The sequence below is a fragment of the Dromiciops gliroides genome, chromosome 4 (genome assembly GCF_019393635.1).
Source record: "Dromiciops gliroides isolate mDroGli1 chromosome 4, mDroGli1.pri, whole genome shotgun sequence".
In the NCBI taxonomy this organism is placed as follows: Eukaryota; Metazoa; Chordata; class Mammalia; order Microbiotheria; family Microbiotheriidae; genus Dromiciops; species Dromiciops gliroides.
The window spans coordinates 390,156,161-390,169,665 of NC_057864.1; the positions used below are offsets into that span (position 1 = coordinate 390,156,161).

The 13,505-nt window shown below is 38.3% G+C and overlaps 1 protein-coding gene and 1 pseudogene across 1 annotated transcript in view; one reads left to right on the plus strand and one right to left on the minus strand.

The window, feature by feature from the left end:
• The window catches only part of PPP1R14C (protein phosphatase 1 regulatory inhibitor subunit 14C), a 119,015-nt gene that overhangs the window by 73,806 nt on the left and 31,704 nt on the right, over positions 1-13,505 (plus strand). The gene's annotated exons all lie outside the window — the stretch shown is intronic.
• On the minus strand, positions 7,452-7,705 carry LOC122753493 (annotated as a pseudogene).

Sequence of the window (13,505 nt, forward strand, 5' to 3'; positions counted from 1 at the left end):
GTCCAACATTTTATCCATTATATCACATTGCCCCTATAACATACATACATTGATTACAGGAACTCAAAATTTAACTGAGTATCTGAGGAAGAAACTTAGTTTTGGAGGTTTACTTAATTGTTGCAGGAGAAACAAAGATAAATCTAGGAGAGGGAAATGTTATTGGTTATTGTTATCAGGCCACCTTTAATAGAGTTAAAAGCTTTTTATCACTAGTCATGTATTTTACACATAATGTATGACTATGGATGTGTTTTTCCCATGTATTTTAGTCTGGTTGGGTGTTGAAATTATAACCTTGATGATGTACCATGCATCATACTCCAAGTAATTGGATTAATCAGACCAGACCAAACTAGAAATCCAACAGTCTTCTTAGCTGCTCTTAGACTATCATTCTGTTTATCATTTAGATCTGGTTGTCTTTCTTATCAAGATTAGTTAATTTTAGGCGTCACTGAGACATAGCGAGATGTTCCTCATGAAATTTGGCTATAGAAGTATATAACTTATTCAAAAGGAACAAATTAAATAAAGCAGATGGTAGAGTAGAATTATATTTTTAAATTTTAATTTAATAATTTTTTTTAATGAACATTTCTTTTCTCTTCCTGCTATCTCTCCTAATTTAAAAAGGGGAGGGGAGCAGATAGGTGGTACAGTAGATAGTGCACCAACCCTGGAGTCAGGAGGACCTGAGTTCAAATCTGACATTAGACACTTGACACTAACTGTGTGACCCTGAGCAAATCACTTAACATCAATTGACTCACCCCCCCCCAAAAAAAAACCCAAAAGAAGAAAAAGAAGACCCCTGTAACAAAAATGCAGAGTTAACTAAAACAAATTCTGACATTGTTCCTGTTAAAAAATGTGTGTTAATTATCTCTCTTGACTCACCACCACTTTGTCAAAAGCTTAGTGGTACACTTTATCACTGGGCCTCTAGAATCTTGGTTGGCCATTGCATTGATCAGAGTGTTTTTTCTTTACCATGTTGCTATTGTATAGTGTTCTCCTAGTTCTGAGAAGCACTGTATTTCCAGATGTATTCATGTGAAGAAATCTATGATTTAGGGGAAAGGGCAGAGAGATCATGGAAGATAGTATTTGCGCAAGGATTAGTCATCAATTAACAAATGACATTGCCATGAGCATATACTATTGATGTGGCCAGAGGGGGAAAATGAGTGATGAGTTAAGCAACAGATCACAAACCTGACATAGAGTCAAAATATTGTAATGGTAGGGAATTTCAATTATTTGGGTGTAGGCTTTCAGAGGGCCAAAGGCAGAAAATCATCTTCAAGTCATCTTCTAGGAAAGCTGATTATATTCTTTTTTTTTTTAAATTGAGGCAGTTGGGGTTAAGTGACTTGCCCAGGGTCACACAGCTAGTAAGTGTTAAGTGTCTGAGGTCGGATTTGAACTCAGGTACTCCTGACTCCAGGACCGGTGCTCTATCCACTGCGCCATCTAGCTGCCCCAATTATATTCTTGATTGACCTTAGTAGTAATTTCATCCTTCATACAATAGAGGAAGTGACCAAGGACTAGGATCATAGATTTAGATCCAGAAGGAACCACAGAAGACATTTAATCCAACACTGATGCTGTAGAAACATAAAAAAGCCCAGAGTAGTTAGTTAATTTTATTCAAGGACACATAGCCAGTAAATGAGAGCCTGGATTTGACTCCAAAGCCAAGTTTTCCTTCCCTAACACCACACTGTCTCAATTCCTCTGGATTTGATTCTATTAAGGAGGAATGTGTTGCCAAGCTCAAATTAATGAGGACTTTGGAACATTGTGTACTCTATTTTTAAGTTCTTGATCAATGAGGAGATCAGGAATAGTCTGGTGCCTACCCTAGATTTTGGATGAGTTGTTTTCAGAGTTTATAGAAATATATGTAGAATACTATTGCCCCAAATTCTACAGGGGTAGTTGGCCTAGGATGGATGAGATGCCTTCAGAATGAAATTCTGGCAACGCAAACATAAATTATTCCAATGAAGAAGAAAGGGGGACATGCAACAAAGTAGCATGGTACTTCAAAAAAATAGTGTCAGTGGTGCTAAAGTTCAGAATGAACCAAGGTTGATGATAAAGAAAAAAAAAAGAGAAAAAAGAGAAAATTACCTGATAACGATATTAAATATTTAAAAGGAATAGTAAGTTGTACATAATAGATTTGCAGTTTCATGTGCAATCACCTTTTAAAAAATTATACTGTTAAGGAAATTCTTGTTTCATTCCATAAGCTAAAAATAAACAAACAAACAAATAAATAAAAAGGATTACTAAAAGTATTTTTAAAAAGAAGATACATTGAGGCAATAGCAAAATCAAGGAAGGGCTAAGACCACTGCTTGGAGATGGACTGATGATGATTGATATGAGAGAAAGCAAACTGTTTTACTTATTTTCGTTCTGTTTTCTTTTCCAAGATGTCCTTGACAAGCTAGAATGAGTGGCCAGATCTATTCAAGATCTATTCTGCTACCCAATCATCATGTATGGCCTGGGTTATTGAAAACAGAATGCAGTTCTGGCAAGTCCTAATGACGGGAAGGTTCTAGTCTGGGTCTGGTGACAGATGGAATGTCTGCTATCCTTAGACCAGCCTAGCTAAGTTTAGGATGGCTCATTACCAGCTTGCACACATTGTGACAAAGATTTTGAGCACAGTAATCCTTAAAGATTCTATCTGCCTAGTGATAGAGGGGCTGTGATCTAAGTTAAAGGAGGGAAGACATGCACTAACAAAATCATTAATTCTTGATGTATTTTTCTACTAAGAAGAGCAAATATTTTGACTGGGAGGATTGAAAGAAAATGGTTAATATGTTACTGAAACCCAAGATAAGTGAGGAGACAGTAACAGAGGCCCCACTTCCCCTCAATGAGTTTGTCTCTAGGCCTGGGCAAATAGCTTTCAGTGGTACTGAAAGAACTAGTGGATATGGCTGTTAAGCTACTGCCAACGATCTCTAAAAATTGTAAACAAGAGAGGTACTTAGAAGGGTAAATGTTCTGATTTGGAAAAAAAAAGAAATGGAGTTTGTCATCTACAGGCCAGTGAGCTTGACTTTGATTCCCAGTTAGTGAACATTGAATTACAGAATTTGAGAGTTGGAAGGAACTTCAAAGACATCCGATCCATCAGTACATAAGGGAATCCCCACTAAACCATACCCAAAAAAGTAGTCATTCATCCTCTCCATAAAGACCTCCATAAAGAGGGAGAATTCACTATCTCTGGAGGCTAGCAATTCTAATTTGGAATTTTAAGGAATATTTTTTTTAACATTAAGCCTAATTTGACTTTTTTTCCACTTCTTCCCTTTGTTCCTGGTTCTGCCCTCTGGGACTAAGGAGGACAAATCTAATACCTCCTTTAAATGACAGCCCTTCCAGTATGTGAACGGAGCTATCCCATTCCCGCGAGTCTTCATTTAATCCTCATATGTCATAAACTCAAAACTCTTCACCAGTCTGATTGCCTTTCTCTGGATCTTTTCAGCTTATCAATGTCCTTTGTAAACTGATTGCAACATTACATATAAGGTTTGACAAAGACAGACTATAGTGGGCTAATCAACTCCCTGCTCCTGGAAGCTATGCCTCTCCTAATATAGCCCAAGATTGCATTAGCTTTTTTGGCTGCCACCTCACACAGCCATCATATTTAGCCTGCAGTCCCTTCCCTCAAACTTCAGATTCTTCTCAGAAAAACTGTTGTCTTTCTATGCTTCTTCATTCTAGGCTTATGGAGTTGATTTTTTGAACCCAAGTGCAAGACTACATTTATCTCTATTGAATTTAATCTTATTAGATTCAGAATAATACCCTAGCTTGTAAAGAGCCTTTTGGATCCTGGCTTTCTCAGCTAGTTCCTTAGCTATCCTCCAACTTTTGTCTCATCTGCAATTTTATGAGTATACTACGTATGCATTTATCAAGTATTGATAAAAGTGTTAAGTAGAACAGGTTCAAGTATGGATACCTGGAGCTACTCCTCTGGAAATTTTCTGCCATGTTAACACTGAATATTCATAACTACTCTGAGTCCAGCCATCCATATAGTTCTGAATTAATTTGATTGTATTATTTTATAATCCATATATATATATATATATATATTCTTCATAAGAATAGTATGAGATACTTTAAAGCTTTGCTAAAATCTGGGTCAACTGTATCCACGACATTTCCCTTACCTGCTATGTTAATAATCTTGATAACATCTAGAAATATAAGAATGGAAGAAGTGATCAAGGTCATGCCAGACTACCTTGCATTTCCTTCTTCCTCCCCTCCTCTCCTCTCCTTTCCTCTCCTCTCCTCTCCTCTCCTCTCCTCTCCTCTCCTCTCCTCTCCTCTCCTCTCCTCTCCTCTCCTCTCCTCTCCTCTCCTCTCCTCTCCTCTCCTCTCCTCTCCTCTCCTCTCCTCTCCTCTCCTCTCCTCTCCTCTCCTCTCCTCCGCTCTCCTCCCCTCCTCTCTCATTCCTTCCTTCCTTTCTTTTTCTTCCTTCCTTTCCTTCTTTCCTTCCTTCTTTCTTTTTTTCTCTCTCCTTCCTTCCTTCTCTTCTTCACTCTTTTTCTTTGTTTCCTTCCTCCATTATTTATTTATTTACTTACTCTTCCACTCATTTATTTATTCAATTGATCTATCTATCTATTTATTTACTGTTTGGAAAGAAATGCTGTAGATATAACTTACCTTGATTTCAGCAGCATTTGGCAAGGTTTTTAATGTTATATTTATGTGTAGTAGGTGGATAGTACAGTTAGATAGAGTTGGAATTGGTTGAATAAATGGACCCAATGAGTAGTCATTAATGGATCAATGTCAACTTGGATCAAGGCTTCTAGTGGATTACTCCAGGGATCTGTCTTTAGCATTGTAATCTTTAGTATTTTTGTCAATAACTTGAATAAAAGGCATGGCTGATGGTCATCAAATTTAACACATTGAGTGATAGACAGAATCTAAAAATATTTAAATGGACTAGAGTACATATTACAATTAATTATGATAAAGAGAAAGTCCTATATTAAAAAAAAACACTTTCTCTGATACATGAATGAAGCATGGCTAGACAACAGATTGTGTGAAAAAGACTTGGAGTTTTAGTGGACTGCAAACTCATCAGTGTAACATGGTAGTCAATCAATCTAATGTAGTTTAGGCAATAGGATAGTGGCATAGTGTTCATAATAAGGAAGATGATAGTCCCACTGTACTGGTCAGACTCAATATGGAATATTGTGTTCAGTTTTAAATATCTCAATTCAGGAAGGTTATTGATAAACTAAAGTAAATTAGAAAGAGGGCAACCAGAATTTTGAGAGGATGGGAGAACATGACATATGAAGCTTTGTTCCTTAAATTCAAGAAAAGATGACTCATGGGATAACATAATTATTGTTTTGTGGAAATGGAATTGAATTTGTTTTGTATGGGTTCAGAGGATAAAGAGAAATGGGTAGAAATTATCAAGAAGCAAATGATGATGGAAAACCTCCCAAAGAAAGAGAACTAACAAAAAATAGAATGGTCTACCTGGAGGGAGAGAGTGGGTATAGTAGAAAGAGCAGTGGAGTGTTGGACTTGGGGTTGAGATCAAATGAGTCAAATTCTACCTCAGCCCATGCCAAGAGTCATTCTCCCAATCTTTTCCTTGAGAACTCTACTTACAGTTCATAGATGTCAATCCCATAGGGCTACTGGCATTATGGATCATTGGCTCAATAGCATTTATTAATGATCAGACTCAGAATATTAATATTCTGTTTATTACAATTACATTTCCATAAGGTCTAACCTTAAGTAGCAAGTTTCAATAACTTGGGTGCATTCAGTTATTAAGGCTCACACATCTCAGATGTCACTCCTAATGAGCTGCTAGCATTTTTCTTGAAGTGGTTAAACATTGGTTTAGTTATGTGACTGTGAGCTAGGCAGACTTCTGATACTCAGTTCCCTCAACTATTAAATGGGAATGAGAAGACTTTCATTATCTATCTCACAGGGCTGTTGTGGGGAAATCTATCTAAAAACCTTAAAACTTTAGCGCAGCTTCATTTAATATGTTATCAGTAGTTGGCTCCTCATTCCCGGAAATCTTCAAGAGGAGGCCGGGCAAATTTCAGAGGGGGCTTCTGTTTCAGGTCTGAGTTAGATTAGTTGACCCTAGAGGCCCCTTTCAACTCTGAGATCTGATTATTTTAATCTTTAAAAAATATCTTGTGCCAATTTCTCCCTACCCTGCAGAAAGAGGAGCACTTAGCCCAGAACCTTGTATATAATAGACACTCAATAAATTTTTATTGAATGAATAAATTCATGTATCTGATGTCAGAAGTTTTGGCCTACCATTTCTTTCTAGGTGTATGCCTTGTGGAATCCTAAGATTCTTTTACCCATTTAGTTTCTCTATAAGCAGTTAGACTTTTCATGATGCTTTAAGAATCCTGAGAGATGCTTTTTGGTAGTTTTGAGATGATACCTGCTGTGAGTAGAATTGTTAGTTATTATCATTTTTAGAGAGCTGTTAAATTACAGTGGTGAAAACCATTGTCAAATCTATCCATGACATATTCCCACCTAATATGAGTAGAAATGTCCAGAGAATATCCTAGTGAAATAAACTGTAGAACTTCACAGTTTCCTTAAACATTCTTATAGATTTCATACTATTCCCTAGGATCTAAATTAAATTGAGAAACTCCGAAGAACTCGAAGAGCAAATTGTAATGTATTGGGAGTTGTCAGTAATGTGTCTTTTCTTACTTCCCTTCCTCCAAGTGTTCCCTAGTCAGAACGTGGGCTGGGTCTGGGTGAAATCATGTAGCTTTCTGATGTGGGTCAGACATACCTTGTTGCCATTTTCCCTAGTTATTCATTCTTAAACAATTCAGTTATCTTTGGCTTTTATTGTCTTAACCTACCCAATTCAGTCAGTTATCAAGTCTTTCTGATTCTTCCTTTGCAATTTTTCCTTCATCAGTCTCTTCACTTCCTTTCCCCAACTGATGTTACCATCTTGTTTTAGATCTCTCATCTGAACTATAAAAGTAGCCTTCTAACCAGTCTTCTAGCCTCTGGTCTTTCCATTCTTTAAGCCATTGTGTAAACCTAAAATAGATCAATATTCCAAAAATATTGCTCTTGCCATGTTTTCAACTCATTTGCTTAAAAATCTTCAATGACTGTTCACTGCCTCTAAACAATTTAGCCTGTTTTTAAAGGCTCTTTACATGCTGCTTCTAATTAATCTTTCTATTTCTCATATTCTATGGTGCCTTTACATGAAAATTCCACTCCAACCAAACTGTCCCATGAGTATGACTTATGTTTTTCTTTTTTTAAAAATGAGAATGACATGTTTATTATAAACAAATTATCATGACACACACAACAAGATCCATCTTTAGGTGGATAGATCAAATAGTTGTCCACAGTCCAGTAAAATGGTAGTCACTGATGGTCAAAGTAATACCTGAATCAACAAGATCCATACATATAATTTTGTCCAACTTGATGAAGCCAATGTCTTTTGCATACTGATGGAAGCACTGGCAACACATGTTCAAGCCATACTTGGGATCAGGCCTTGCCAGTTCGAACACACACGGCATGACTGAGACCCCTGGCTGAATTTGTGAGGGTGGCTTCAGTAGAGCTTCTGGTGACCCATGGTGCCACTAGCAAAGGTGCAAGAAGAAAGGGACTTATGTTTTTCTAACTTTGAATTGCTTGGAATACCCTTCTTCTACCTCTTCACCTTCAAGGCTTGGCTAAAATTCTACTTCTTCAATAAATCTTTCCTGTTCTTTTCTTGTCCTGACTTCTTTTCAACTCCTTAGATCAAATCAATTCTTAGATTAGATAACCTGTCTTTTTAAAAGGGCTGATCTCTTTCAAACTTCCCTAGGGCAGGCAAGTAGTTAAGTGCTAAGGTGTAACTTGAGTAACAAAAAAGGATTTGTTCCCATGAGACACTTTGCCAAGAGTTATGGTCCCAGAGGTAGAAATAAACTTGAAGTCATAGGAATGTGTTTCTCAGCCCTGCACTCACCTCTTGGGCATTTAATTTTCCCCTCTAACTTGGCTTCCACTTTTACTGGATCTGATTCACTCTGATTTCCAAATGTTCCCTACACACAAATCTCTTGACTTCCACAAATTTTGCTTGTGTGTATGTGCTAAGTATGGCAAATGTTGTCTACAATAGTTTTGGTACTGGTGGTATGGTGGAGAGAGCATTATATTTTGGAGTTATAGGGCCTTTGTTTGAATCTTGGTTTTGAAACTTAAAATCTGCAGGACCTTGGGCAAGTCATTTAACCAAGGGCAGGCTGATACATGTTTAACCACTGACTCTCCAATGATGTCTACTTTGCTTGCCTGGGTGACTAGGACTATGGTATTGCCTTCAACATTAATATACAGTCACCACTGTAGATCAGGACTTTATCATCTCACTCCTGGACTTTTGCAATTGCCTTCTAATTGGTTTCCTTGCTTCAAGTCACCCCTTGCTCCCCAATCTAACCCACACTTAGATGCCAAAAGGATTTTTTGGGGGGTGGGGCAATGAGGGTTAAGTGACTTGCCCAAGGTCACACAGCTAATAAGTGTTGTGCCAAGACAAGACTTGAATTCAGGTTCTCCTGAATCCAGGGCCGGTGCCCTATCCATTGAGCCACCCAGCTGCCCCAGGGATTTTCAAAGCATAATAAATATGCCCATGTTAATCCTGACCCCAATCCTCAGTAAACTACAATGGCACCTTGTTACCTCAATAATCAGATATACCTTTGTTTCTCATTTAAAGCTCTTTATAACCTGGGCACTTTCTACCTTTCCAGCCTTCTTAGTTACTTACATCCACACACTCTGTGATTCAGCCACATGGCCATATTTGCTCTTCCTCCTTCATTCCATCTTCCATTTCCTTGCTTTTATACTGGCTTTCACCCATGCCTGGAATGCTCTCCTTCACATCTTGATTTCTTTGGCATCCTCCACGACTCAGCTCAAATGTTACCTTCTGCAGGAAACCTGTCATGTTCTTTTCCTTCCTCCATTGCTCGTACTTTCGCCTCTGAGATTACTTTCCATTTACTCTGTATATGGATTTCACGTACCTAGTTATTAAATATTTGTCCCCCACCTTAGAATGTGGACTTCTTGTGGGCAGGAACTCTTTTTGCCATTCTATGCATGGCAAGTGCTTAGCAAAATGTGTGGCTCATAGTAAGGGTTTAATAAATGTTTGCTTAAGAATTTACCTTACTGTCTACACAGGGATAACCAAATGGATGAAGAATGCCTATTGTCCAGTAATGGTATGGGTGGCTCATTAACAAGCTATTACTGTATATATCATATGTAGGTAGAATTGCTCAGTACTTTCAACAATCTCAAGACTGCTTCTTGCCATAACCCCATCTTTTTAACACTCACATTCCAGAGATACTATATATAGCTACAAATCCCAGAATATAGCAATCCCCCTCTCAACCCCAAAACTGGTGATTCAAAGGGCAGTGAAGCTACATATGACAAACATATCTAACTGTAGCAAGTTCCAGTGATGGCTTGCACAAAAGAAGTGACCTAAGGAATATTATCTAGGGAATGAATAATCAGTAGAGGAAATGGTTTGGTTATTTAGCAAGGGAGAACAGATGGACAGCCTGGATGCTACTCTGATACCCACAAAGTGTCAGAAGGACTTAAAGGAAGGCTTTTAATAGAATTAGGAGAAAACATGGGCAGGAATCTCAGGATGAGAAAGTGTAGATGGGCTGTAGTCTGTACTTTTATAGGGGGTGCCCTCCTTAGATAAGACCATTGAGCCATGGAATTCTTTTTTAAAGGATTCATATATTTAGTAAGTGAATTTAGTGTCCACATAAGTGACAGAGTGACCTCCCACTTAACCTTGTCTTCATTTTTTAGATTTTAGAAGAAACCATGTATCATGGTGTAATACTGTGGAGTCTTGTGTTTGGAGGCATGGGAGACCTGGTATCAAATCTGAAATCCAGTATTTGCTTAGGCCATGGAATTACTAAAGTACTAATAGTGAAATCTAGCTGCCTCTGCAGCTTATAAAAATTACTCAAACCTGTGTAAATTAATGATAATAGACAACTTATGTATAGGATGTTACAATAACATCCTAAACCAATGGCATATGAAGACCCATGACTATAGTGCTTTGAACTCTAGTCTTAATTAATTTTATGAAACCTAAACTTTAAAAAAAATTTTTTTTTAGTGAGGCAGTTGGGGTTAAGTGACTTGCCCAGGGTCACACAGCTAGTAAGTGTTAAGTGTCTGAGGCCGGATTTGAACTCAGGTCCTCCTGACTCTAGGGCCGGTACTTTATCCACTGCACCACCTAGCTGCCCCAGGAAACCTAAACTTTTATAAGGCAGATGTGTGCTCATATTTTTCTGCATATATAGTAAAATATCATTGGTTTGGGTGTGGTAGTTATGCTTGAGTATCTGTGGAATACCTAGAGCTTTTTCAGCAATGGATCACAGGATGGTAAATTAAGAGTTGAAGGAACATTAGAGATTATCTAGTCCAACCTCCTTATTTTTACAGATGCAAAGATGGAATATGGGAATTGCTTTCTATAAAATATAGTTCCTCTAAAGCTATAAGGATCTTCATTCCAACTCTCACATTGAGGAGTCAGGCTTTCTAGAGCAAGGCTATTTTCCCCTCAAGGTTCAAAGGGTACTCCTGAAGGATTGGGAGTCATGTCTTTATATAATATTACTGGCTTGGGCCCCCATTCTAGCGTGTTCTTTCAAATATCAATCAACAGTTATAGTTGGTATCTCCTTTATGTCATTGATTATGTCAGTGATTATGTCAGTGACTTTATGTCAGTGATTAGCACCTCATTCTCATTTAACCAAGTAACACCAATTAACTTTTTGCCAAAGCTAATGAAAATGATATTCACCAAGAAGAAAGAGCAAGAACAAAAGCTACAAATTATTTTCTCCAGCATACTACCTTGATTCCTTGGAGAGTGAACTTCAGGTTAAAGCAGTTTCTACAAAGCTCTTGTCCCACTAGTTCACGTCCAAAGGTGTCATAGGCAATGTATGAATCCATTTCTCTTGTCTCCTATTTTGACTGCTGGGCTAGGTCCTGGCCATTCCTTGGGGCTGTACTGGTGGACTATAAACCTGGGTTTGGCTTCTAGCTTTGAGAACTTTGGTGGCTCTCTTTCCTAATCTTTCAAATCTCACAAAGTCACAGCCTTCACCTAAGAACAGAAAAGACTAGACACAACAGAGACAGAAACAATAGCATGTGCCCATGGGCTTCATAGTGTTTGCCATATAAATTTAGCCTGAGCTTTCCCTTCTGACCCAGAGGCTTATCACTCACTTGAACTCAGGCAGGCAGAAAAAGGAAAATTCCATGGTAGTTCAGGGCCTTTTGAATTCATTCTTAGTTTCAGATTATCATCCAATCAAATGGTCTTCTTCTTCACTTGGCAAGCCGACTTCACATACTTTGAAATCCATGTTGGGAGGTCACATCAGCAGAACATACTGCATATTATCATGAGAGATGGGATCATTGGCCAGTCCCTTTACCCTTCCAAAAGAAAAAAACCCACACCAAGTAATGAAACCTCCCCACCCCCACCTCCCGATTGAGGAATAGAACAGCTATAGCTTTCTATTTAAACGTTCTTTAACCTTAAGCAATGTTAAATTGGGATGATTCCTGCATCACATTGGAGAGTACATCATGCAGTAGGTATGTATAATTCTCTACCTCATTAAATCTTCATCTGGCATTCCTATTCAATCCTTGTATTTATCCCTTCTGCAGCATTCTATTCTAGCCACTGGGGAGAAAAGTACAGTTTCGCCACTTCAAATGAAAATTTTTTAACCAGAAAAGTTAGATATATATGAATAAGAGATTCCATGGTACCTGAGTGTGATACCTACTACATAGCAATACTTTGTGCCATCCAGGCTGTAGATACTCAAAAGCATCCTCTCAAGAAGTAATTGCTTGATAAGTTGGACTGATTAGAACAGAACAAATCTAGTCCCTATTCTTCTCTTTAATACTTTGATGGCTCATGATATAATTGGTGTGGCAACTCCCTCTCCGGATGCAGAATACAGTTCCAATGCTTTAATAGATGGTCTTTGTTATTTTTCAAGACTGAGGGAAAATAAAAAGCTCTCAGTGGCCAATCTTTTGTTGATGACCCTCCTGGATTGGTACTCGGCCAATAGACAATCTGTTGTCAGGCTGGCACTTTGTCTTTTTACCTTGGAAGAACCTGCCAAATCTGGTCGGTGCTTTGTTGGCATGGCCTTGGAGACACTGGGTTCATTTATGCCATTATGAGCTATTAAAAAGGATTTTTAATGGATATTAGTATTTTTCTTTCAAAAATATCAAAATTTTGTGGGAGACATCTTTACTCTCCTGAATCTTTTGTTCTTCTTTTAGATTAAAAATTGATACCTTTTTGTTTTTAACATCACATTTATTTTCAATATATTCCTTTCCCCCGACCTACCTGATAAACCTTTTCTTTTAACAATTCTTAAAAACAAGAAGAGGAAAGAAAAAGAAAAGAAAAAAGAAGAGAAAAAACCAGTTTGATATAATTAACCATATCTTATAGTATACACAACTTTTCTCTTTTTTGAGACTAGTTCTCCTTATCTCATGTAGGCTGAAAGCACAGCTGTCATTCATAGGCTAGAGTGCACAATTGATTGGCAAAAAAGATCTAACTTTTTCTGTTTCCAACTTGGACTGGTTCTCCTCTCAGGAAGCTTGGTGGTCTGTCCTGCCCTGCTCTCAGAGTCTCCCCATATTGGTAAAAACTTAGTGAGGACATCTAATTGGCCTAGCTCACTCCAGCTTAGAACTCCTGAGCCCATTTGATCTACTAGTCCCATCCTTCCCAGTAGCAGGGTTTACAGAAATGTACCAATGTAGCTTTATGAAACTTTTCACACCCAGAGTTCCTTACCCTCTGCAAAGTGATTTTCCCAGGGGGCAGCTAGGTGGCGCAGTGGATAAAGCACTGGTCCTGGATTCAGGAGGACATGAGTTCAAATCCTACCTCAGACACTTGACACTAGCTGTGTGACCTTGGGCAAGTCACTTAACCCTCATTGCCCCACCAAAACAACCACCACCACCACCAAGTGATTTTCCTTCAGCATAAGTCTGACCCTGTCATCCCCCCACCCTGCATTGTTTCCCTATTACTTCCAGTATCAATTATAAAATCTTCTGTTTGGCATTTAAAGCCCTTCCTATCTTTCCAGGATTTGTAAACTTTACTCCCCCCCACCCCGAACTCTATGATCGATCAACACTGATGTCCTTGCTGTTCCTTACGTGCAAGTCAGTGCCTTTCCCCTGACTGTCCCCTCTGTTTGGAATGCTCTCTTTCTTCACCTTTGTCCATTGGC